General features: G+C 38.1%; 1 long non-coding RNA gene across 1 annotated transcript; it reads left to right on the top strand.

The window, feature by feature from the left end:
• Nucleotides 1-37: 37 nt before the first annotated feature.
• LOC116446085 lies at nt 38-27,609 on the top strand. The gene is made up of 2 exons (XR_004241039.1): nt 38-1,849; nt 27,053-27,609. It is a non-coding gene; the product is annotated as an uncharacterized LOC116446085 (long non-coding RNA).
• Nucleotides 27,610-27,884: the final 275 nt, after the last annotated feature.

Genomic DNA, 27,884 nt, shown 5'->3' with positions numbered 1-27,884 from the left:
AAAAGATCGTTTTTCTCATTGCTGTCTTCAGAAGCAGCCTGTCTCTGCAGGGCACAATGCACTACTAGTCAGCTTGACAGGAGAGTCCAGCAGCCCTCAACAGAGAAGGAAAGCTTAACTCTGCTTTTTGACAGTAGTTAGTAGTTGCTCCTTCTTGACTGAAACAATTGATCCCTGTGTTTATTTCTCTCAGACATCAAAAATACAAGGGAAATCACTACTTGCCTCTTTTGTGAAAGTCTGGTATATAGAGCATAATCTCATTTTTGAAGCGTGAAGATGGTAATGAAACAAGGAAGAAAGGCTAGATCTTTCAGACCTTGAGACACTAAGAGAGCCTTGAAGTCTTGAAGCCGTTCTTCTTGAAGGAAAATGGGATGAATTTGATATATGAGGAATAATTAGGCAGGATTCAATTCACGCATGAAAGAACTGAGATAGGGTTCAGCTAAAGCTCATTTCAGTTACCTGCTCTGCCATACCTTCCTATATAATTTGGGCATAGCCCTACAATGTACCTCAGTTCTTCATCAGCAAAAGAAAATAAAATCCTCTCATAATCTAAGGAGCAGTCAGGTTCAGTAATGGGAAATTAAACATATCATCCATAATTTGTCAAGGTGGAATGAGCAAAGCCAACAACATTAAAGCATTTACTGTTACTAAACCTTGTATGTGGCTAAAGTCAACAGTATCGGTATAGATGTTCATATTTTGTAATGTTTATAAAAATCAGTGCCATCAAAACCGAAACCGTACGTAGCATCATGTTTCATTCCAGTTTCAACCACAGTAGCATGAAGATTAGGGTATGAGTCCCTAGTAAGTTCGTTTACTGCACCTCTCTTGATAACTCTACCTGGACACAGAAAATTTGAGGTGGAGTTACTAAATCTCAGACCACGTCCTCCAATCTCATTTTCTAGTGGATCCATACTAGCTTTCTGTATGTCAGGGAGTGTATTTTATAACCTTCACCTTTTTGTGTAGGTTTTTACTTGCTTGTTGCTTAACTACCTGTGTAAGCTACAGTGGCACTCAAACACACCGTATCAAGACACTAGAGTACAATCCAAGTAGACTGATTGATATTTTGGTTACTCAGACTTATTTTCTCCAACTAAGTAAGACTATTTTGAATGCAGTTACTCTTTGCAGCACAGCTGTGAAAGAGTACCTCTCAGTGACAGGCAAGCAAGGCTTCTGCTTGGGTCCTACCCCCAGGAGGTTCATGGGAGAGATCATCCCAAAGGATTCAGCACAACCTGTGTGCCTGCCTTGCTGCTTCTCATTGCTTTCACTGCCAAAACCAAAGAATGAAGCTTTTTGTTTCCGAGCTAGTTAGTGTGTCCATGAGCTTATCCCTGGAGAATTGCGCAGCTGCAGAGTGATATGGCTAGAGATGGGGAAGAGAAAAGTTTCACTCAGCCTTGCTGCCCTGCGCAAAATTTGTTTATTAAAGCCAAACAAGAATTTGTGCCTCTCATAAACCTGCATTTTTTCTCTTTGCCAAAAGAGAAAAATCGCTCCCATCTCTCAGCAGCAATTCCCTCACTTAAAATGCCATTGAGCCTTCATTGTCTATTTACACTTTTTGATTAGGACCAGCAGCATGCTTTCTTAAAAAAAATAATATGTTTAATGAAAAAAGCATTTTTTTTTTTCCCCACAAGTTGCAGTGTTATCTGAACGGATTATCCATGGTGTGGATTCTCCAGGCCTTACCTGCCTCCATCACTCCTGGCCACATCACCATGGTCTGAATGGAGCATCGTCATCCCCAGCCCCATTCTGCCTGCTTAAAGCTGCCTCGTTCTCTACAGGAATTTGCTTACCAGCATTTTCCAAGGTGAGCACACTAAATCTATCCTTACTGCCTAATTTATTTACCTTTTGTATAAGCCTTGTTTTTGTTTTATTTGGGTTATTTCTACCATTGCCATTATGCCGCATAATCGAGAGTTGATTATTTTGTGAAACTGGCAGCTGTGAGAGGTGTTGATTTAATACCCCAGAGACCTGATCCCTTAAGTTTATCTGCACTGCAGCTGAGTACAGGTAAGAAGAATGCAAATTGCCCACAGAAGCAGTTCTCCAATGGCATGGAGTGAAGTCCCTGAAGTAGATAAAGGAAGTCAGTCTCACTGCCCAGTCAGTCCACAAAGCAGGGCTACAATCAGAGTAATTTCATCCAATAGGTGCCAAACTGGGACAGTATTCAAATGAACTAAAGAAGGAAAAGGCCATATAATTGGGTCACTGCTGGATAAGGAAAGAAGATAATATCATTTTGGCAAGTTATACCTAGATATACCAGGCAGTAACCAAGGTTGTCTTATAATCAAGACACAATGGTTCAGAAAGACCGAAGTACACAAGGAGAACTGGAACTGCTAATGCCTCTGCAAAACCTGTTCTATAAATTTCAAAGCTGTCAGTCTGGTACCTTCTAAGGGCCTGCATTCATTGTATGATGGCAAAATGAAAAAATTGACTCATGGGTGTGGTTGTATAGTAGTGTCAAATTTGAGACTAGAAGAATTCCTCACATCCCTTCACTAATGATCCCCAAATTTCTATGCAAAACAAAAATCATCTCCCTGTTTCAACAAAGCTGATGCTAAAACACATCTGGCTGAGTCAGACCTAATTTTGGAACAAAACAAAACACCCTGTCCACCCTAAAAGATAAGGTAGTTTCTTTAAAGAAAAACAGGGAAGCTGATTTATTAATAAAGATAATCAAAAGACTTTGTCAGGGCGGAGAGAGAATCTGTATAAAATTTTATCATCTCTGTAGCCATTTCTAAGTAATTTGGCTCAAAGCTCTAGAAAAGCCCTCCAGCCCCACCTTTTCCAGTTAAGAAGGGTCCATTTCCTTTTTCCCAGCAAACCACTGACCTTCTTCTCAAGAATAGCCTCTTAGATGCATGAGATTAGTAACTGTATATATCCAAATACCATCAATACTCAGTCTCAGATCAGACAACTTTGACTTTTTTTTTTCAGTAGGATTCAAATTTCCTACCTAACTTTGCTTCTCTCAGTTTTGTCAGTACTCTATTACCATCATTTGTATGCCTTTTAAAAATCATGAATTTGCAGCCAAAATATCCTAGAAGTTTGCATCTTCTGGGAAATCTATACATTTGTAGCTCATCATCCTCAGCAATAAGGAAAATACCTAGATCTTCTTGGATGAGGCAGTAAGGAGTTCATGGGCAATTTATTTCCCTAAGTGAGGATATGGAACTTCTTATATCAAAGACTGAAAGCCAAGGCTTCTTTTTTTTGTTTCAATGTTTTCAGTATTCATGACAGAAACTACAAATCTTTGAATGAAACCATATTGTAGGTGTCCAAATCTCCTTGCAACAGCTTGGTTTTATACATTCAAGTGTATAAATAACAGCTTTCAGGCCATTTGAAGACTGGCATTACTTTAATGAACTCCTTCCGTTTCATGGGTTTATTAAAAACTGTTAAATGTATATGGGACACATGAACAATATTGCTCAAAGTCTCCTTAGCCCCAGGGCTCTAGCTTTTCCTAGACTACTCAGATCATCTGCTCATTCTGGGTTTTCTACTATATTTTCCTCAGTTTTTCAAACTGTCCATACAGAACATTTTCATTGCTACATTACAAATAGTTCATTCTATTATCCGAAAACAACCTAAGTGATAATGCAAGAAGTGCCCATTGTGCTTCTTATAGAGGGATGTTAAATATGTATAAATTTATGTGCTTTTTTTTCCCCTCATGACAGTATTTTCCAGATCTCTGGCAGTTGAAGAAATGGAGGAAAATATTTCAAGTCAGTCACTTGATAAACCCACTATTTCAATAATGTTTCATTTTTTACATGAAAACCTGCAAATTTCTGAGCTGTATTTCCACAGATAATAGGGATGCTAGACAGGATACCTACTCAACAATGTGAGAAGTAGAAAGTACTCCAGAGCTTTGTACTGTAAGAAATAAGAATACTTTCTGTCTCCCACTGACACTGACTTCAGACTTACTCAGACTTCAGCTTTATTGAAACTTGTGCTTTGATTCTAGTGAAATTTAAGTTTTCCATTCCCACTTTGGTTCTTTTGTTGTTTGATTTTGTTTGGTTTTAATTCATTTTAATCCCATTACCCTTTTTTGTTTCGAAATCATTTAGGCCTAGCATGTTCTTTCAGTCTTCAGTTTCTGTGGTTAGAAGTCTGTGACACTTGTACAATCCCATGGCTGCCTCCATCCATCTCCTACCACAGTTCCCCACATTAGGGTCAGTGATTCATGCTCATTTCTTTATGGTTTGTTCATTTCACTATTAAATATGATGTTTAAGTTAAATCGTCAACTATGCTAAGCCCTGAATTAGTATATATTATAGAAAATCCCTGCCCTGAAGAGTTTCAATTTAAGTACAAAAGTTTGAAAGAATGAAGTGGAGAAAGGGGCAGAGCCTCAGAGAATTTCAGCAATTTGCAGTCACAAGCCAGAACTTGAATTTCAGGGTCCTGTAATTCTTCTATTTCAGTATATCTCTCTACTCCTTTTATCAAGGCAAAGAATCATTCCAGCCAGAAATAGAAAGAAAATAGCAGGTTTGATTCTCAGGTTCTTATTTACTTGATGCTGCCACAACTAATGTTCAACAACAGAGGGTCAAGAAAAGAAGATTTTGATGATTTAATGTTGGATTACCCTAAAAAGCAAGTTTATAAAAAGGGGAAACTCAACTTTAAAAAAAAAATCAAAACTTTGTCTTAGAATAAATTTAACGCAAGTACAGGGTCTATGATATTTGCTTTTTATGCCCTCACAATGTCCTTTGCTCTTTATAGTTGCCTAAATATCTGTTGTGAGGTCTGTTGTGCCACCTTCCCAACCTGAAGAAGGAAAAATCTTCCTTTGGGAAAGGTGAAGTTTTTACAGATGATGAAAGCCGCTTGTTCTAAGGTTCAGCATGACAGACCATTTCAGTAAATGCTGTGAGCATGTACCCAGGAACATTAGTTTTCATTTCCTCCTAAAAATGTTTGAACAGGCATTTGAAAGAAAATGCAGTGATTCAGAAATTTAAATATAATTCCCTTTACATCAGAAGAATTGTGGTGGTGGAAAGAAGAATTTTAGATGGAACAGTAGATTAAAATCAAAAAACCTGTCCCCAGTCAGCAAACAACTCACTGTGCACATTTAAATAAGCCACTGAAAACCTCTGCCATGCTTTCTCTATATACCTATTTTTACTTAGAGAGTTATATCAAACACTGGTTTTTATGAAACTTAAGTGAGGTTTCCAAAGGTTTGAAGCTTTTTACATCTTCAGAGGAAAAATGTATAAATGCCAGATATTGCTAACAGCAGTAATCAGAATAATGCAGCAGAGACACAAATTAATGCCATTCACCTGTAAGGTTTCATTATACCTTTAGTTACCTAGGCAGTAATCTGTTATTCCCTCACACTCATAGTACCAAGAACCTTATCAAGTTTTTATGTGATTTTCTTTATGAAGTCTCATTGCTAGTGAAAAAACGGCCTTCATCTTCACAGTGTACAGGTAGGATTGACACTATTAATTTAATAAATAACAAAGATAGACTATATCCTATATGTTGCCATATATTTCTTCTAAAAACTCCAAGAACGGAAGTATTCTTCTGGTCCTTCTGTTACAACCAAGCCAAAAGACAACTAAATATGGCAAGTATTTTTGTAGCCTAAATAATGCCACATAGCATTTACCTTAGAGGTAGCCACAATATTATTCTACCCCACTCCTATTAACTCACAATCTTTCCTTACAGTAAAGTTCAGGTTTTTACATCAAAACATTCTGAATATACGTGGATAAGGTATATATACACTGAGAAAAACAGATTTATTGACATATCTAGTGGTAGACTTTTATATTTATTACTATAAATTATTCAGTGGAAAACTTGACAGATTGACTAGCAATATTCTAATCTAGGGTGCTAGCAAGATTCTAATTTCACATGAAAAAAGTTAAAGTTCTGCCCCTTCCTGACAAAATAAGATCATTTTCCTAAAACCCCCTTAAAATATCTTGCAAAACATTGAAGCATGCACACACCTAAATTTAAGCAAGGCATATTTAGTCCAGATAGAAACTTCAAAAGCCTGGATTTTCAAATGCACTTGTACAGAAACAAATTTCTTATGACAACGTTAGCTGAAGTGTCCCATTCTTGAAACACATATGTGCAGGCATAATGCAAGTGCCTTGTGGGTGTGTTCCAGTTCTGATTTCCCACTGCCCTGTACCTCCTGTGACCACTGACACAAGTTAGGTGTATAGTTACCATTTCCCAAGGGTGTATCTGTTTGCATGTATGGGGTCTGTAAAAAGAGTGGAGCACTGACAAATCATGTTCATGTGTCCGTGCTCCCAAATGGGACCATTATGATTAAGTGCAGCATAGCAACTCATAAATGTATAGTTTCCTAAAGAACAACTGACCTCTACATTGGTTCAGTTAGTGCTCATACACTATCACCATTGCTGTAATCAGCAGTAGTAGTAATTTGCCTCGTTTAAAAAAAAAAAAAAAAAGTCAGTGTTTTGTAATACTAGTTTTCCTTGAGAACTAAGAAGCTTAACAGCAGCTAAGTCATAGCTAGTTTTACAATAAATGTAAAAGATAATGAGTTGAATAGTAATGACACTTAGCACTTACGTAGCTTTCAAAGTGCTGTACATATACTGAATAATCCATTTTAATTAAAAATGCCTTGAATATATTACAGTACTCTTGAAATAAGTGAGAAGCGTTGGTCATTACTTTAACAAGGGAAAGATATGCCCCCAAATACCTTTATGTCTGAAAACTATTAAGAAACTTACACTGCAACATAGCTTAGGAAAAAGTAATGTTTCACCACATGGAATAAGCCTTTGGAAAAGAGTGTAACTACTTACACAAATAAAGCAGTAAAGTCAAGACCTAAATTATATGCTACAGTTTTTTCCTTTTTTTCTCTTTTTTTTTTTATTACAGAGATTTCAACCTTTCAACATACCAGGCAAAAAGTCCCACTGACTTTACCAGGAGAAGTCTCGTAGCAATTTTTATGTGCTTTCCAAGGTGTTTGCCTTCCCTGAATTGTTCAGTTTCATGTCAGCAGTGGTACTCATAGCTATAAAACAAAAAACTTTTTATTTTTTGTGCAAAACCACACCTTACTATTTCTAAGAACAGTGTTCTCAGCACTCCTGCCCTCAAGAAAAATGCTGCACTTCCCATCAGAGACCTTAATTTTGTTCCTTGTAAGAAGGAGGTGGACAGTAAAAGGGAAGTATGCTTCACCAACTGAATTTCAAACCCTCATTTTACTTGTTTTTTAACACCTTGCTAGGAGTTGCTCTGCTAGGGTGACACTTCCATACCTGTTGCCATTCTCCCCATCATGCCAGCCAAAATGTCTGGGCTGCATGCAGCAAGCATGCGAGAGTACACTTCAGTTTCTCACAGCTAAAGGCCTTACCAACTTGGGCAAAAATTTTCTGTCCCTTTACCCATACAACTATTCATCCTTCCCTCTTCTGATACACTTTTTGCTTTCATAGCAAATCTGTGTGGACTTGGGATGTATCTCTCAGCTTTGCTTTTCACTTTCAAGCATACTAAATTTTAATCCATAAAGCATTAAACTCGCAAAGGCAATTTTTCTAGTACAAAATAATTTTTGTATCTAACTGATCAATGCAGTGCTACAATAATCCCAGCCAGTCATTGCTGTCTCTACTGAAAAGCAGGAAAAGATCCCTCTGGTTAGTGAACACCATTGATTTTCCTAACCATTTTCAGCAATCTCTTCCAAAGATATTTTAAGTAAATTTATATAAAACATCACTTCTGTTTCTCAGAGGCAAATCAGTTTCTTCTTATTGTGCTCTCAGAGGTCACTGGTGATACACGGATATCTGAATGTATTTAGCAGACATTCTGTAAGTGTTCAAGAGCAGTGAAATCTTGATTTCTGGTCAGCAGATTTTATGAAAATGAACATGGAATTACTCCTTGCATCTAAGACCTTATAAACTTGTCTGTGGAAAAGGTAGGAAAGTGTACCACTTAGGTTACGTTCTCTTTCGAGAAGCTGGTACAGAAGAATCATAGAATGGTTTAGGTTGGAAAGATCCTTAAAGATCATGTAGTTCCAGCCCCCTCTAAAATGCCTGAGTCAAGCTCAAGCCCAGAGCCTTGGCATTTTGCATGGCTGGAAAAACAGAACTGAAAACTTGAATAGTAGTTTCTTCAGGCTATGGTCATATGAAAATTACTCCTAACTGTGTGTAGACAAGCCATTCCACCAAACAGATATTGGGACAGAGAAGAGGGGAAAATGGGATATATTCTAGTACTTTATGCTTCCAAATTGAAAACATGAACCCCTTTTGTCCAGTCCATAATCTGCAATGGACTTCCTTACAGATTCTAAGATGCCTATATGTCTCACTGTCCCCATCTTACAACATCGGCAATGACTGACTCAAATCAGAGCTAAAGAAAGATAGAAGTACTGCAATTACTTTTCTTATCAAGAAGGGGAGAAAAGGGAATCAAATTTGTCTAACAGTTTTGAGACAAAATATGTTAAATGTTTTTCACTAGATAAAATTTACATTATCTGCATATTCTTCCTCTTTCACAATCTCTAATGAAGGTCAGGTCTGTTGCAATTTTAGCACCTCTCCTCCAGGCACCTTGTGGTTAAAACTGCTGTAGAGCTATAGACGTCCTCTGTCATGGGTGGCCTGTATGACCTTGAGTGAGCCAGAGCAGATTTCAAGGAAATAATTCCCTGTACAGAGGATCAATTTACAGCCATCAGACTCAAGTCCACTTCTACTTTGTCTGTTCTGATTTTGCCCTTTGGACTCTAGCAATATTTAATACATTGATATTTCTGAGACACTTTTGTACTATAGCATTTCCAGCCATAAAGGCAGACAGTTCTGGTGGGGTCACAAGCAAATTAGAGCAGTCTCTTCAAGATGTATAAAGTTCAGCCATAGTTCACAGTCACAGAGACTGCATTTTCCAAAGCATCCTGTGTAATGCAATAACATGAGCTTCATCAGCCAGCAACAAAGATGTCACTGTGGATGTTATTTCTGAGAGGCAATGATAATTCACTAGTATTTGCACAGATTACTGAGAACAGGTGTGCAGCAAAGTTGATTCCACTCATTTGTATTAATAGGTATATTAGGGTATTGTGTCTTATCACGTTAATTAATTAGAGTGGATTGAATTAAGGAGTTGACCAGCACCTAATAAAAATTAATGAGGGACCATGCAGTAAAAAGTAATCCTTTATGCTGTATCAGGTAAGCAGTAAAAGTGGTAAGCAGGTAAGTGATAGCTGAGTGAACTCCCACACCATGCTGGGAAGGCATAATTAATCAGCTTTTAAAAATATTTTAGGCATATTTGAAGGTATGAACAACAACAAAATCAACAAAACCTCCAATTTCAGGTCCTGCAGATGGGCAAAAGATGTAAGAAGTGAATAAGCATTCCAGGAGCCAGGAAGGACACAGCTAGACTAGCAAACCTGGCTTCACACATTTTGCTTTCTTATGTTCCACTTGCTTACCCAGATAAATCCTTCACACAATCTAGAATATAAGAGAGTTAGCTCAAACTGTTTTGGGTAACAACAGTACAAAGCAAGTCACCTCCCCTTGAGTACTATCTTTTTTTTTTTACTAGTACATTCAAACTTCAGTTTTGAGTCATTGTCGTGTAGTCTACCTAACACAAATAAAATACTGCTTTAGTAACATGTGTTGAAACACTTGAACCATAGAAATTTACCTGCACAGGCAGAGACCTGCACAGTCCACCCCTATGCCAAAATAGGCTTATTCTCTACAATTACTCTAAAATGATTGTCTCAATTGGTAGAGATTTCAAGGCACGCGACTTCTGCCCCTTCTCTTGCAGAAGATTTGACAAACCTACAGTTTCTAGAGTTCAAAGGATTTTGACCTCTATATTTTCTTCTCAAAAGATCATTCCAGGAAACCTTAGTTTTGCTGAGGAATGCAAAATATGGCAGCAACTTTTCCCCACTGTTTATACAGCTCAGTTTCCTATAGGTAGCTACACAGAATCATAGAGTGAGGAGCCCTCAAAGATCATAAAGTCCAATCTCCTTGCTCAAAGCAGGGTCAGCTAAAGCAGGTTGCTCCAAGTCTTTTCCAGTCAGGAGCTGAATCTCCATGACAGACATTCCACAACCTCTCTTGGCAACCTATTTGACCACCTTCACAACAAAAATGGGTTTTTCTGTTAAGTGGACTTTCCTGTGTTTCAGTTTGTGTCTATTGTCTCTTCTCTTGTCTGAGTCTTGACTGAGAAACTCTGAGAAGAGTCTCGCTTCATATTCTTTAACCCCTACCCATGTCAGGAACTAAACACATGAATATAGGTGACAATATGACCCATATATGCACCCTTGAGTTCTCTTTTCTGGGCTGAACAGTTCCAGCTCACTCAGACTCTCCTAGGATAAGAAATGTTCCATTCCTTTACTGAGCTTCGTGGTCCTTGCTGGACTTGCTCCAGCATGTCCACGCCCTCTTGTACTGGGAAACCCAGTGCTGGCCACAGCACTTCAGGAAGGGCCTCACCAATGCGGAGTAGAGAGGAAAATCCCCTCCTTTGGGCTGCTGACAGTGCTGTCTCTCAGGCGGACCAGGAGGCTGTTAGTCCTCTGTGCTGCAAGAGCGCATTATTGGCTGACGTTCAGCTTGGAGTCCACCAGGACACCCAGGTGTGTTTCTGTCAGGCTGCTTCCGAGACACCCAGAATTCCTGGTGGATGGGGCTATGTTCTCCTCGAGGTGCATTGTCAAGCTTCATGCAGTCCCATTTCTCCAGACTGATGATGTCCCTCTGAAGAACATAACCATCTGATGTAATATCACTGCTGAATCTTCCTTTGGGCAAGGAATATGCATTGGACCATGCAAGTCTATAATACAAATTCATTTGAATTATATATGAGATCACACTTACCTTGGCCCGATTTTTGTTGCTCTACTGGCAAAGAAAGACCATTGCAAAGTTTTGCTAAATTATGCTAGACCTTTCAAAAGCCTGTAATGAGGAGAAGGGCTCTGCTGATGTAGATGAATCCTACACTTACAACGGCATAAGTACTCTTTTGTTCATTTTTAGTTCATAATAACAAACCTCTCCTAAAATTGCACAGAAGGGGCAAAAAGCAAATTGTTTTCCAAAAGTTCAGGAAACTAGGAGAATAATGTGTGCTAATCTTTGGCTCACTTTGTGTCTGTGAGTAAGCCTTTCATCTTCATCTCTCCCATTTGATACAAATATGAAAGCTGATGAGAAACAGTAATCTTACTGGAAATTTTACATTTAAAATCTCATTCCCTGACCATCCTACTCACATCCTCCACTTTTACAAGGGGTCAAGTAATTTTCCCAATAGTGAATGCCTTTTATTATTTTTTTTTTTTTTTTAGCAGCAACATTTTCTTCAACATATTTGATTCGTATTAAGGAAGCCACCTGCCTTTATTACTCAGCTCCCTTAAGCAGCAAGTTAATTATGCACATAATAGTCTTTTGCACCCACTGCACCCTGAAGGAAGTATAATGTGTTTGTATATTGGCAGCAAGGGAAGTAGTGGTGGGTCAAGTGATTTATTATCAAATACATCCTACAAATATCCAAGAGACACTCAGGTAGGACCACTACAGACTAGTCTTGGGGCTACTAAAGGGCAGCAGTTAAGCAACACCATACAATTCATATAAGACAGAGAGGCTTCCCACACACAAAAAAAAAAAAATTCAAACCAACTATAAAACCAAAACCCTCAGGGTTCATGTTGAAGAGAATGATTCAGCTTTTTTACCTCTTCAAAATACAGAAGATTTATTCTTTCTGAAGTATTTCAAATTGAAGAATCATAATTTTGTTATGAATCACTAATGCTATTTCCTGTGTAACACTGATGTTTTCTTGGAAGACATTCATCCAGTTATCACCCAAACTCAACTTTGCTTAATTTTTAAGACCAAACAACATACTAACTAGGATGTCATAATAAAAAAACATATTGTAATGATAGAATGAAGTGGCTCAGAAAATATATACCAGATCCTGTTCAGGACAAATCTCATGGTGAATAAAGGAAACTGTTTCAATGGTATAGAACGAGCAAGTAACAAAAGTGCACAAAGAACCTTCTACTCTGAGGTCCTTGTTTACAAGGCGTATTATGCAAAATACTCTTTGCTCTTACAGCTTACAACCACATTATGTGACAGAGCATTTGAGGAACATTCTGTGTTCCAGCATAATCACATGACCCAGACAGATATGCAAACAACTCAGTTTCAAATCACACTGTAAATCCCATATGCATCCATGATAAGCAACATCAGAATCATGATAGGAGAAACTATCAGGCTTTGTTTTTGGACTAACACTTTTAAAAGAGGTGACTGGAAAGCTAGAGAGTGCTTGGGCAAGTAGATATGTCCCTAGGGTTGGTCTAAATGTGTTGTACACCCAGAGTTCATTGGGAATACCAGGTGGGGAGCCTACAGTCAGCCTCGCTGTTATTCTTGCAGGAAAATAACACTGAAGGCCAGTAATTTTAGTCTCATTCTGCTGTAGATACCTCTCAGTATAGTTTTGGTACCCCTTTTACTCCAGTGGGTTGCAGTAAAAATATCCTGTTTCAAGATCACATAAGGTACTCATGTGTGTCTCTCTCCAGTGTTCAGCCTGCTGTCATAATTTAGCCAGCAATAACAGCAACAGACAGCCACCACTTCATTTCTAGAATAGCAGCTTCCAAGCTTTTTTTTTTTTGCTGGAAGTGTCTCTTTGGGCTCATTATATGCTTGTAGTTCTGAATTTCACTTTTGCTACTAAATTTCCAGTTGGCTCCTGACTTCTTGCATCATTGCTATGATCTTAGGGTTTGGAACTGGCAAGTTCAGGAGTTAATCTCCAAATATTCAGGGTCAGAAACAAAGAGATATCTGATAAAGACTTGACAGAAGTCTAAAATTACACTGGAAATAGGAACAAAGTAAAGCTCTTGGGGTATGCTGATGAAAAGGTAAAGCCATAACAGCTCATAAACATTCCAAATTTCATCTGGAAATCCAAATTTCTAGTACAACTGTGCCCTCTTGTCAGCACCTTGCAATCTCAGGATGGGTTAATTAATAAAAGCTGGTTTATATATTTGCTTTTTTTGTGGAGAGGTAAATGATGTTCAGAGTTCAAAATTCTGACCTGGCCCTTCAAAAGAAATATAATTAATAATCTGGCTACATTGGAAAACAACACTCTGGAACCAACCAGGTGCCTTCTTGGCACAGAAGTCCTTTCATGATAAAAATCAAGCTGGAATATTTGGGTGGGTTGGGTTTTTTTCCATTTTGTTTTAATAAGTCAGTATGACTGCAAGCCAAGATTAAACAGTGAGAAAGAGACAAAGTATTTTACCCAGCTTCACAGTGCCTTCAGGCTATGCCAGCTACAATACCTTTCAACACCATTCTCTGTCCCTTTGTGAGGATTAAAAAATAAAAAGCCTTTTTGGCAAAAGTGGTTGAGTCATTAAGGATAAAACAAATAGTTTTTAGAGAGAGGAAAAAAAGAAAAACCAAGTCATGGTGAAACTACCTGCAGCTAACACCACCTGCTCCAAAAGAGCAGGGTCATTGAATCCATAAAAAGTATTTGGGGCAATTGCTGTCCAAAGGCAGTCTCTGTTTTACTGTATTGTTCAGAAACACTGGCTTTTCTTTGAATACTCAGGCTTCTACAAAAGGCAGGCAAGCCAGACATTGTTCATACAGACTAAGGGATTTCCTTCTATCTCTGAAATATGGAAAAGCATAGTGATCATGTTTACCGGAGGTGTTCCAGTTTATCTGGGAATTAGGCAAAGCAGACCTTTAGGGAAAGAAAACCCTGTAGACTAAGTATATTGTTTGTACTGACTTAAAAGTATTTATGATGATGCTTTATTTCCCCAAAATTAATCAATCAGAGAATGGATGACTAAAACACACAACAACTAATTTTATGCAGTATGATTTTCTTACTGCAAGGAATTGTGAGTCAAGTTATAAGGTCTAATCCTAGCCTTGACAGGCTTTAGTTTATGTGCCTTACTAGTTGCATTTTGTGGCCTCTCTATCCATTTATCTAAGTTTTCCTAGTGTAAAAATGGAAGATCAGTTTTCGTTAACTACTGGATTTTTTAAATTGGTTTTAAATCACTGTTAATCTTTTGCTTTAACTCTGCCCCTTAGCCTTCTGTTGCCTCTAGGGATACAGAAGTCATTTCACCACTTACCTGGAGATTCTTCTGCCTTTGTTTTAGAGATCATATAGCCCTATTTCTTCTCACTGCTGTTATTTCTCTTCACTGCTGTAATTTCTCCTCACACAGTGTTTGTGCAGCACCTAACTCAAAAGGAGCCTTCATCTACAGCCATCACTACCATCACAGCAGCAACCACCACAATAGCAGCAACAGTGTATATCACCATGTAACTTGCTGATCACTTGTAAAATATTTTCATAATTTTCACTGAATTTCTTCCTTCAGAGTCAATAGAAATAAAATGCTTACACTATAATTTAACAGGATAATTAAACTCAGACTAAAGGGAATTTTGATTTTTTTTTTTAAATTATCAGAATATTTATACCACGTTCTGCTGCCTATGTGGTTCTCATCTGTGTATCCTGTCTTACTGCTAAAATCTTTTTGATGTGGACAACAATGATTGTTTTAATTTATATAATTAATTTCTTGTGTTCAGCATAATTGAAGTTATTTTAATTAAGTCACTTGCATATCCATTGGTTAATGGCAGAATGTCTTAGAGAATTTTTACAGTGATAGAAAGAAGAACAGTAAAGTAGGAGAGGGGGTGGAGAAGAAAACACCCTAACACACATGGGAAACAAGCTCCAGGGCATTGTCTCTTCCCTGCCTAGGCACTTCATCATGATTTGTTGAGATTGTGCAGAGAGATAGCATCCCTCAGCTTGACAAGTCCCAAATTATTAAATTTTTGCGTTTCTTATTTTTCTTTCCATGTGCCCAAATCATGACACAGGTGTGTGAGAGAGAGAGACTCAGTGTATGTCTATGTACACAAACACAGTATTAATATGATTATTCATATTTGCATCACAGTAGTACTGGAGTTACAGAAAAATCAAAGTCCCTTCACCCACATTCCCTAGGCCAAAAGTCCTAAGTCCACAACCCACTGAAAGCAGGGAATATAAAGTGTTGGCTGAAGGAAGCTTGTGGCAAGACCAGGAACTAAGCCTAGATTTCTGGTGGCCCATTCAGATGCTTTGAAGGTGACACTATTTAAGAGAAATAATAAAGTCAAATAGGAAAGAAGGGTTAAGTATGATGCTGTGTGAACTCAAAGAGCTTAAGTGAAGGTCACAGGGCTCAATACTTGAAGAAGTTTAAGAGTCCAAGGATTCAGCCTTTAGAATTAATTTTTTTTCTAGGAGCTGGTTAGTCATGTATTTGTTGCTCAGACACTAAAAGCTAACCAGCACTTCTAGGCTAAAGAAGAATTCTAATTGTGGATTAGAAAAAGTACAATTTCTCCCTTTCCAATGCAGGCGAAGACCATGCTCAAACTGAGCTTGAACCCAGCACCTGTGTATTTAATTTTCATCTTGAAAAAGAGAGACTATGTCATGCTGGAAAAATTGCACACTTTCTGCACTTAAAATGGGAATGATAATACTTCTCTGTCACTGAGGCATTGGAAATATATACAGTTTTGAGACACTAAGTTGTTAATATAAGTGGGACAAGATCTCCAGTGACAGTATTTTTACAAATTTGAAGTTCTATACACAGAATACAAAAGAGTAGTTCAGACACCAGAGCACAAAAAAATAAACAAGCTTGGGAATATAATGGAAAACAGCCAACATATGCATGCACCTTCCTTGTCCTCCTCACACCTTCCAAGGTCTCTGGAACATACAGTGCAAACACATTTTTCAATTGTCAGCCCTTCACACAGAGAAAGCCTCCTGTAGTATTTAAAGTTAAAAGAATACTGAGTGGTTGAATAAAATTTCAAAGCTCATGAGAACTCGTTCAAAACTTATTTCTTTATCAGTATGTGAAAGAATGAACCTCTAAAAAACAAAAAAATCAGTAAAATGTGATCCTGTATATCCAAAATAATTTAAATATATTATTACACTTACCTGAACTCTTCAGTTTATTAGGAATATCTGGTATTGCAGATCATTGCCTATTGAGGGAGTCCACTGCTGAAGTTTCTGAAACAAAGATGAGATACAACACCTATTTCCTGAACATACATACTTTTTGTATCTATAACTTTACTCTGGTATGTTATCTCGGGGGAAGGAAAAAAAATAAAAAGGTTTGAAAGGCAGTACTGCTTTTAATTTAATTAATATATCAATTTAAATAAAATAAAACTGCTTCTACTTTCTGAGAAAAGGCTTAAATAGCAAACTTGATGGAAGAAGCTAATGAAAACATATGTCATTGCCTTTACTTCTTCATTCTAAACATCACAGGTCGAACAGAACAAAGTTTACCTGCTACTTATATGCAGATTATGCCTATTAAAGGTGGTTGTGGTCTCTACCGCCACTGACCAGAACCTGGTTTTATTCTAGAATTCGTAACATCTGTCTAGTTTTCATACCAGTCTCTTCCATTAACTCCTTACGAAGCCTTTTCCAAAAATTCCTTTGCACACCTATTTCCCTTTCAGCAAAAAGCCAGACCAAAATAGAAAATTATTACACCCATTGAAATGGAATCAAATTGTCATGTCTCAGCCAAAGTTGAGAAAATTGTATTTTTCATTTGCAGTTAGAAACTAATTCCACAAACAATGGCCAATTAACTACTTTCTATAATACTGCTGTGAAGCAGTGAAGATTGAAAGAGAGGAACAGAAATTCAAAGCCTTGATGGCAGGGCAGGAATCTGTTAAGACATTCCTAGTTATCCCTCACTTTTACCTCCTGACCTTAAACTAGTGTCTGAAACAAGAGATGCTCTGTTTTCATCATCCACATCAATTGGGTTTTATTTTTGCTGTTAAGAGGACTGTATCCATAATTTTCAGAGGCAAGAGACAAAGCTACATGAATTCACAGTCCTGCCTCCTTTTTTTTATTTGCATTTAGCGTCTAAAGAATCAACATAAAAAGCCCAGAGAGCTAATCACACAATGGTCAAAGGCTAAGGAACGCAGTTGCCAGTGTACACTTCTACTGCGTCCACAAATCCTCATGTATACAGATACCTTTTACTGTATACATTGACTAAAGCCTTGTACACAGAAAAAGCAAAGTACACAAGAGTCCTTTAAACAACAACAACAAAAAAACCCAAATAAAACCACTAAGTAAGTTTGCCAATATTAAATTTGGAGGAGTTGTTGACTCCCTGGAAGGCAGAGAGGCCCTGCAGAAAGACCTGGATAAATTAGAGAGCTGGGCAATCACCAACTGTATGAAGTGTAACGAGGGCAAATGCCAGTTTCTGCACCTGGGATGGGGCAACCCTGGATATACAGACAGACTGGGGAATGAGAGGCTGGAAAGCAGTGCCACAGAAAAGGACCTGGGGGTCCTGGCTGATGACAAGTTGAACATGAGCCAGCAGTGCCCTGGCAGCCAGGAGGGCCAACCATGTCCTGGGGTTCATCAGGCACAGCATCGCCAGCCAGGCAAGGGAGGGGATTGTCCTGCTCTGCTCTGCACTGGAGGAACCTCACCTCGAGTTATGGGGACAGCTTTTGGCAACATGATACAAAAAAGACATTAAGGCATTTGAGAGCATCCAGAGGAGGGCAATGAAGATGATGAAGGACCTTGAGGGGAAGCCATACGAGGAGAGGAGACTGAGGGGAGACCTCATTGCAGTTACAACTTCCTCAAGAGGGGAAGAGGAGGGGTAGGCACTGATCTCTTCAATCTGGTAACCAGTGACAGAATTCAAGAGACTGGCACAAAAATGAGTCAGGGGAGGTTGAGGTTGGATATTAGGAAGAGGTTTTTTACCCAGAGGGTGGTTGGGCACTGGAACAGGCTCCCCAGGGAAGTGGTCACAGCACCAGGCTGACAGAGGCTCAAGAAGCTCTTGGACAACAGCTTCAGGCACATGGTGTGAACTCTTGGGGCTGTTCTTTGCAGGGGCCAGGAAATTGGACTTGGTGATCCTTGTTGGTCCCTTCCAACTCAGGATATTCTATGAACCTGTGATTCTAAGGTCAGTATTGTAGTCTTTTGGCTCGTTCAGAAAGAACATCCCACATTTTAGCATAGAACCAGGTAACAAAATGGTGAAAGAGATGCTCAGACAAGACAGGTAGAGGTGACACCATGACAATAAAATAAGGTGCAAAGAGTAGACAATTTGCATAGCTAGTCTTTGATCTCAGTGGCTCTCTTCCTGAATAACAACAACAGCTGTCCTCCTCTGTAGGTGAGTTAAATCAAGAAATGCCCTAAGGGGGAAGACAAGAATCTTGATTTTTAAGAAGCTGTGAAAAAAGAAAACAAGTGGTGACATGGTCCAAAAAAACCTAGAAATATATAAATAGCAACATTCTGACTCTTATGCAAGGATGGGCTTGTGAGTACAGTGTCAGAGAGAAGAAAGAAGGCTGGTTAATATGATCTACCTGATTGACTAGTTTTAATGGTGTAGCCAAAGCCTTAAAAACCTCTGACACAAAAATAAAGAAGGACATGCTGGACTCCATTACTTTCACCATAAAGCTGTCAATGTTTTGCCAAAGAAGTCGTTCATTGTAGTGACTGCAACCTTGGCTCAAGTAAAATGACCTCAGCAGTGTCACAGCAGCTATACACCCAGCAGAGAAGAATGATTTGCAGTGAAATACAGGCAGGATAAACTGGCAGCCCTCAAGGGGCTGATTATAATCCAGAGTGTGTCGTTCTGCAGTGTAAGCAGTACAGGACAGACCCTTTCAGTCTGTTCTTGCTGTCGTGCACTCTCAAATCTCCTGGGGTTCCCTGGCAACACTGTCTATGTTTGTTCTCGATATAGGTGGCCCTTATACACGTAGCTCCATGGAATACTCCCAGCAGTAATGACTACTTTCCTAAGAAGGGTGTGTGGAATCACATGTGAGCTTGACTTCAGCTGAATTATTCGTGCATCGAAAGTTAAACACATGCAGAATCATGTTTCCAAGTACTGAGTATCACAGCGTAGAGAAAAAGGCTCTGTTTGCAGCTCTCCTACTTGTGCAGTAGGAGGATAGGATACACACTTCACAACAAGTACCAGTGTCCCCTTTTTAATTTGGCCAAAATCAAAGCTCTTCTATCCACTATATTATGAAAGGAAACATAGCTGTTTTGTGGAAGGAAGCTATTATTTCATCTTATACCTGCAGGAAGCAGAAAACTGAAAACATTTGAGGATTTTTTCCTCAAAGATTTTCACAGAAGGTGCTACTGTCTCTTCTTCTCTCAAAAAAAAAAACCAACTCCATCTAGATTTTCTTGTCTCCACGACTCTCAACCTCACCTCAAAATTACTTTTTAAACACACGCTTTTTCAGGCCCGTGTTTAGTAAAAAATAAATAAGTGTTTAAATATTTTCTTTAAAATCAAAATTACCAAAGGATAATTGATTCTTGTTTATAAAAAAAAAAGAAGAATGTTAGAATAGTGAATGCAAGAAACAAAGCAAAAATCTCTGCATTTTCAGGTATTAAAAAAACCCAGACTTGCACATACATGGGAAAAACAACAATTACAGAGCCACAGCTGTTCTCACCTGAGTGCCCATCCTCTCATTAACTCATGAGGGAATTCTATTATCTGGCAACCCAGAAGCTATTTACATACTTCTGCATTGCTCTGCTTTCTTTAGAGTCCAAAGGAGGAGCAACCTTAAAGCTCAAAATCGAAACAAGCACATAAGGAAATATTTCTGCTTTACCGTGTCAGCCCTTTCACCTTGTCACCACAGGTGAATGAGGAAAAGGTGGCAGAAGCAATGAAAAGATAACTCTTGGCAAGATATAATATTGCCATAACCAAGGACAACACTAAATAAACCCAGGTCTATTTCTAGCCGGAAAAGGAAGCAAGTCCCAATCTTAGAGCATGTGCTCTTGTGCCTTGCATGTTCATTGATCACACAGGAGTAATATATTCAATGTGTCAAAATTGCTATTCCCTATTTTATTGATCCCACTTCCTATCATCTCTCTATTTTCCACACTCAGATTGACTTCCAAAGTGCACTCCAGTTCTGCCTAAAGCATGACCTGCTTTGGCTGTAGCCTTCACTCACCTGAAAAGCCACAATTCACCATCCTTCATCTAAGGAGAGGTAATTTTGTGGACATACCTGGGAGTTTTCTCACTCTTGCTGATTTACTCACAGCCCTCTTCAGAACACCAAAAATATCTGACAAAGTTCAGCTGTTTCCTATTCTTGCACTTGCTCATTAACTTTCCTTTGTGCCAAAACAACATTGTGGATAGACATAAATTTTTCTTATAGTTCTGTTGGCTCTCTCCAAGTTTGTCTGTAGTCACTTCTCCAGAGTTAATCGTTTCCTTCACAAAGTCATTGGATAATACTGGATTTGATTCTCACCACAGTAAAATCCTATTAAAAACCTGTATATTGTATTTTCAGTGTCAACATAAGGAGAAATAGCAGCATTTGCATTTAAGATGGATGACTAAGGAAAAAAATAAGAAAACTTTTTTCTTAATTTTGCTGTTCTTGGCAAAATGCACAGCTGTGACTCCCCAAATTCACAGGTTTAAATTCTATTTTCTTTAAAAATACTTGAAAATTTATCTTTTTCTTCACATTAATTTTAAGCCATAATACGTTTAAGTATTACCAGATTCTACAGAAAACATAAATCCTCAAAGGAACCTCTGATGCTTGGTCATGCGGGGATTGGGGTAAAAAGAGAGCACTAACAGTTTATAGGATGTTGGAGATTTAACTTTAGGTTTTTCATTGGAATTAGGCAGATGGCTCTGCACACTGGGTTATACCTGCTCTGCAACTGCATTTCATCTTCACTAGAAATTCTATTCTGGATCTACAACACCTTCCTAACAAAATTATTGCAGAATGTAGCATAAGTCTGGAAAAGTTTTGATTACAAGAAATTAATTTGTAAAGTAATTTCTTCATCAGGGAGCAAAACATCTCCATTTTATTACCTGTTCAAGAATATTTGTGAATTCTAGATTATATATCAGAGTGAAATACATTGAAACTACCATTAATATTTCTCCTTAACTATTTCACATACAAAAAATTACAACACACAGGAGATACATCATAACTCACATCTTCATCTTTTTACTACGCCAATGGGCTGTGCTGACAGACTTGACTTTAATCCAACTCATTTAAATCTTCTGTGACTGTTAATTCTTATATTATCATGAGACAAAGTTCACCATTCAGCCTTTTTTGTAAAACTACAAGATACTTTGAGAACCAGAGGACATTAGTGAAGTGGCATGAAAGGTACACAGTAAACAACTATTTCAGAAAGTGCTCAGAAGGGGAAGAGACTTCCCTTCTGGTTTATCAGACCCGTGGTGAACACAAACCAATTAACTACTGAAGTGCTCCCAGCCCTTCTGAAGCTCCACAGGGCTGCAAGGTAGATAATCTACTCCGGGTTAACTTTATTCAAGCATTCCTTATTATACAGGAAGAGCTCAGCCAGCACGATGTAGAGCTTTGCATAGCTACCTCAGCAGCCATGGTTTGGTGGAGGCACAAAGCCAACTAAATATCAGAAAGATCTATGATACCTTCTGCACTATCACTGATTGCAAGGCACTGCTCAATACGTTTCTCTGATCATCTGAAAGACAAGCACAACTTCATGCCAAAAAGGCAATTACTGAACTGACCCCAGACGTCTCCTCCCACTCTGATTTTGTAGGTACACAGGTGAGCAAGGATTAAATGGTCATGGGACCCATGATATCATCTCAGGAATTGTTATCACCTGCTCTCATTGAATAACAATGTTTCATTTGGCAAATATAATTTCAGTAAACAAAAAAACTCTAGTTCCTCTGCCATTTTTTCTTAACCTTTTACCTCACCATTTATGGAAAGTCCACAATGATGACTTCCTTTTCTTCAGATCCTTCCCTCAACCCACTCTCTAACCTTCCTAAAGGGTATGCCACCTGAGCGTTGTCAATGTTTTCTGGCAACCCAAAAGGACTCCATACTGCCTTTTTCTAGAAGGTCTTGGAAAAATTCCACTTTCTACCCAACAGGCAAACACAAAGTCCCATCAGTATTGTCATATTATGCCTCTTTTTGTATGACATACTGCTATCCCTGATCTCCAAATTGTGGATTTTGCCTACTTTTAGCTTTTAAGTTAAAGGGAAAGTGTGTTGTTTTGGATCTTGGACAGTTTCAAACTCACAGCTGATATTTAGCAAGATAGAAATAACAGTCTGCATTTTTATTGTATAATTATGGGAAGAATGCACACAAAAGGTCAGTCTATTGCCCTGCATCTTAGCTCAAGTCTTCAGCTGCCATAGGTTTGTAGAAGCCAGAATCAGCCTCACCCAAGGACAGTCTCCCTTATGAGGTCCAGTGGTTCACAGTGAGTTCCAGACAGGACTCCATTCTGGAGCAGTGAAGTGCCTTTCTTTGAGTATTTCAGCACTTCCTCTTCTGTCTGGAACTTCTAAAACATCATAAAGAAGGAATGTAGCAGTGGCTGTGAAAGCCTGACTGAAGCTTTTTACCTAAAAATTACTTGCTGTGTCAATGCTAGCTATATTTGCTCCTTTTCTTAGAGCTCAGAGTATTTGAAGATGTGGCTACATGACACCTCAAGAACTGGAAATAAATTTTTATTTTAAAGCTTTGGGGGGAAAAAAGGGCCAGAAAACATTCCCCAGAACTAAGGCTCAAAAGGCAATGAAAATTTCCCTTACTATTTTTTTATTACAATTTTGTACAATGAAATAACATGGCCTTAAGTCATGCCAGGAGAGATTCAGATTAAATATTAGATAAAATAAGTTGCCTAGGGAGGTGGTGGAGTCACCATCTCTTGAAGTGTTCAAGAGGTGTCTGGATGTGACACTTGAGGATGTGGCTTAGGGGTGACTATGGTTCTAAATCGACAGTTGGACTAGATGATCATGGGGGTTTCTTCCAACATTAAAGTTTCTGTGAATCTCTGTGATTTGTGCTTATTCAAGCGTCCACAGTGTTTGAGGACTGATGCATGAAGGCTGGGTGTTCTGAGCCAGCAAGGGTGTGCTTACTAGACAACCAGTGAAAATTTTAAACACACTGTTGTGTGTGTTTAGTAGGCCTTCCTACTGCCATGGCCCACATGGCCCAAGAATGCACTTTGGCATTAGAATGGAAATTATCTACATATGTATTAAGACACTGACAACAACCAACTATGTGTGTGTGCATACATGCTTATCTGGACATACTTATTTTCCATAAGACAGGTGCTCACAACTAAGTAATGGGTACATAATATATATTTCTAATGGAGAAATATTATTGTTTCATTAGGAAATCCCAGAATGTCAGGAAAGTATGTTGTAGAAATATCTGTGCATTGGCCCTGTTCTGAAATCCTTTTTTCAACTATATTTGTCCACTGTTAGAGGCATGACATTAAGCTAGTTGGACCTTTGATTTTAAAAAATATTTTCAGTATTTCGTTGCAAAAATTATGACATATGGTGAGCAGTGAAACACATCCAGCCCTTATAGGAGATGTTCTTGGGATGATCAGAGCAAAAGTATCAGTGCTTGTACATGGATACCCCAGTAGAGAAAAATACCAGAAGGACTTGGATCTACTTAATTCAAATTCTTTTTTAATTGAAGAATTCTGTCATTGAATAGCTATACACTGCAATATGTAAGAGAGATAACTATTTCCTCTTTACTTCTCCAGTTGGGCAATATAGCACAGAGTATTCAGCCCAGATTTTGAGAATAGTTACAATGTGGTAAAAATGTGGTAATCGATTTTGATTTTCTGAGAGTGTTAAAAGGAAAATAAACAAGGTTTTACATTAAGAAGACTATCAGTTATTTCCCATTCCTTGGGGCACTCACAATTTATTTCAGAAGGCAGAGAAATAGCTTTCTGCTTGGTACCTTTGAAAATTATTAATTCACCTAAGGATTCCAGCTGGACCTAATTTGAGTCACCAGTTAATGCGGTCATTTCTGTTTGTATAAGTGGGAATGATCAGACCATCTCACGTGTTGGATTCTGGTCTGCAGCACATCATAGTATATTTCAAAAACAGTATTAAGCTTATCTCTATAGATCCCTGACCTTTCTTTGAAGAATATTTGCAGGGATGAAGGAATAACACAAAAAAGGCTTGTGATAATGGTACTTGTGGCAAATAGTACAGGGATAAAGCAGCAGGAAATACTCGTTTCACCCTTTTGTTGTATATTCCTCTAGCTGAAGCTCAAAAGAGGTGCAGATGCAATCTGCTGACCAGCTGACATTCCCATATCAAGTTTCTTTTAAAAGGTACCCTGCAGACCCATGCCAGCTGCTGCTGTCATGACTTTTTGATAGTTATCCTTCCAAAGCCAGGCTGTTAATTCAAAAATCTTCAGTTTTGACTAAAGTATAGAATTGTTTGACAAATACATTCATAAATTCAGGGGTAGGATTGCAGAACCTCAAGCACCAAGCAATAACTAAGAACTTTTAAATACCATTACCTACAGTGCTGTTCCATCCTTGTTAAATTACTGGAAGACTGTTAAGGTATCTACTATCTGTTACTGGATTATGTGAAGATTTATTTCATGCCTAAATGTGAACAAATAAATTCATCTATACTGCCTCTTCATTTTTAAAGATTCAGTTAAATGTAACCTGCCTCTTGCAAGTAGAATTTTTCTATTTTACACAGAACTTTTATATTTTTTCATTCACAGAATTACACTAGTAGTATAAAACTGAAAACACTTTCCACTGTACAAGGAGGGGAGAATTTACACCCTCTTCATCTTGTCACTGCTTCTTCACAACATCCAGGTAACTATAAAAATACATATTTATTTCTGTAGGCATTTAGACTTCAGGGTATTTCCCAGTATAATCTTATGCTGGTCTCAAAGTCAAACATACATATTTTGAGGTAGCTTTTTAATGACTAACAAATGTCAAAGAGAAAAGGTGTACCTATTGGCTGTCATGAGGATGACCAGTCTACTTCCATAAATCACTGAATGTGACTAAACCAATATTTGTAAGGAGTCTATCACTTTGACTATGTACAATTTTCCTTGGAAAGCACAAAGATACAGCATTTACTACTCATGTTTATACAGACTTAAAAACTATCTCCGTGACTATTTTAATGAGCCAGCTGCCAAATAGTTCACTGTGTTGTAATTATGCTCTATTCTAGTTTAGCATTTTGTATACCTTTGTATACATTTCTATCAAGACGGTGACTCATCAGTAACAGATTAAGTAGTGAGACAATATTTGTAAATTGCATCCATACAGTAGGGACAAGATAAAAGAGAGAAAAATACACTAAAGATGCAAAATTCAGACCTGATTAATATAAAACTTCAGACTGGAACTGAAGTTCAAACGTGTGCTGGAAGTTAAGCTCTGGACAGAAAGAGAATATCTTACCTAAGTGTATCAAAAATCTCACAGGCTGTCTTAGGAAAGTTTCAGCTCATAATTACAAAACCTCACAAAATCCTAATATTTCCACTTTCTTGATCTATCACACATCTAATTCATATAAACCAGCATCATGCTGCAGAATTACGAGTCACATCAATGTATGGTAGTCTGGAAAACTGTATCCTTTTAAGTTTTTTACTCAATCAGAAAAAACATGAAAGCAGGATAGATCTGAAGTGGTTAAATAGAACTGAAATGCCATTCTGCCCTGTTTTCCTGCCTTGGAAATGCCCTCTTCCAAATTCTGCTTGAGCATCCTGCCCTTAGCAAAGTCCCTGAAATATAGAACTGAAGGTTATAAGAACATCCTCATTTGCATCCCAGAACAGGTCTTCGAAGCTGCCATCACTCTTCCACTTTCAACTGAAAACACTGGCTTTTTCCTTGCCTCTCCCTCTGGAATATTTTAATTCTATAGCTATGTTATTTAACTTGGTAAAGCATTTGTTTGGGGTAGTATGTGGAATGAAAGACATTATAGAGGTTAACATTCTATTCTATTGCCTCTTACTTCTCTGAATAGATAGTATCATTGACACAAATGGCTGAAAAAAAAGTCATGAGAACTGAAGATGTGTGGGCACTGAAATATTTCAAGAATTGAATAATGCTTTCCTTTCTCTGTTTAGTCTGACAGACAACAATGTGTCTTGAACTCTTTGGGACTGAATGATGGAGAAGATGAAAAAGACATTTGAGAAATGCTTTTCTTATTCCAAATGCTTCACTTTGCCTTTTTAAGAGTGTGTCCAAATTGGGCATAATGTTTCTTTTATTAAGGGAAATGTACAAGCCACGTAAATAGTCCTAGCTACAATCCAGTTCCATCCTTCCTGCCCTGCAAATAATGACTGCAAGTTTGAACTGGTCTTTGGTTCTTCAGGAAATGTTATTTTATTGTAACTTCTAATTGTGAATTACAATTATATTTGTAATTGGAGAAGCCTGTGGTTTTTCTTAGCATGAGGAAATCTCTAGCATTTCTAGTAGCCAAAAACCTTCAGGCTTCTAGGAAATATCCAGATTTCTTTCACAATGTAAGCTAGGGCCAGAATATGAAACTCCTCCTTGAATGATGACAGCAAGATCCTGCTCACAACAGAGAAGAATTTGCCAGTGTAATCTTCTCAAAGCTGAGCTCTTAATTTTGTAGAAGTTCACAAAATAAGAAGATAAACATTTTATTTATATTTGTTTGTTGCAGCCCTGGTCTCTTCCAGTGCAGACCATGGTCTTCATAATGTGGGCAGTACGAGTACATGGTCCCCTCAGTGCCTGGGAACTCAGCAGCTGCCTGCAGCACCTCGTGCCCCAACTTTCCTCCACAGAATGCCTGCAAGGTGAGCCAAGGGCAGAAGGTGTGTGTCTTTTCCTCATTCATTGAAGATACACAGAGAAGCAGCCAAAATGACCCACAAAAGTGACACTTTACCAGCTGAAAGTACAGCAACAATGGCTGGAGATCAATCATTGATGGATGTACTAGGTTAAGATCTCTATCCTACATACTCAAGTAGCAACTTGCTTTATACCTTTCTTAGCATTACATTATACATTTTTTAGCTTGTTCTATCTAAAGGTAACACACTACAATATGATAATGATTTTTGTAAAGATGTGTTCAAACTCACAAAGATCGAAGGACTTTGAATTAGTTAAAATCTCATCATTTTCATATATAACATTTGCCTGAGTCACACTAAACCGATATCTTAAGTTTCTCACAAGCTTAAGAATACAAATAAATGTTTTTGGAATACACATTTTCTGTCTATTTTTCTAAAAGCATCTTCCCTGAGCTTGCGGATGATGAATGAAATTGACACTTGCAGTGCCGTCAGCTAGCCTAGACAGACCCAGATGGATGTGTTGCTCTGAAATCTCGTAGTCCAGAAAAACTGCAGGGATTCCCCATGAAAAGGAATCTGGAAGTCATAGGAAACCTGCTAGAGACAGTAGTCTTAAGGTCCTCTGGCTATCTGAACTCAAGGACTTTCAGACATATTATAGTAAATTTTAAGAAAAGCTCCCTATAG

Source organism: Corvus moneduloides, chromosome 6, assembly GCF_009650955.1.
Source record: "Corvus moneduloides isolate bCorMon1 chromosome 6, bCorMon1.pri, whole genome shotgun sequence".
NCBI lineage: Eukaryota > Metazoa > Chordata > Aves > Passeriformes > Corvidae > Corvus > Corvus moneduloides.
This window is presented reverse-complemented; position numbering and strand designations above follow the sequence as displayed.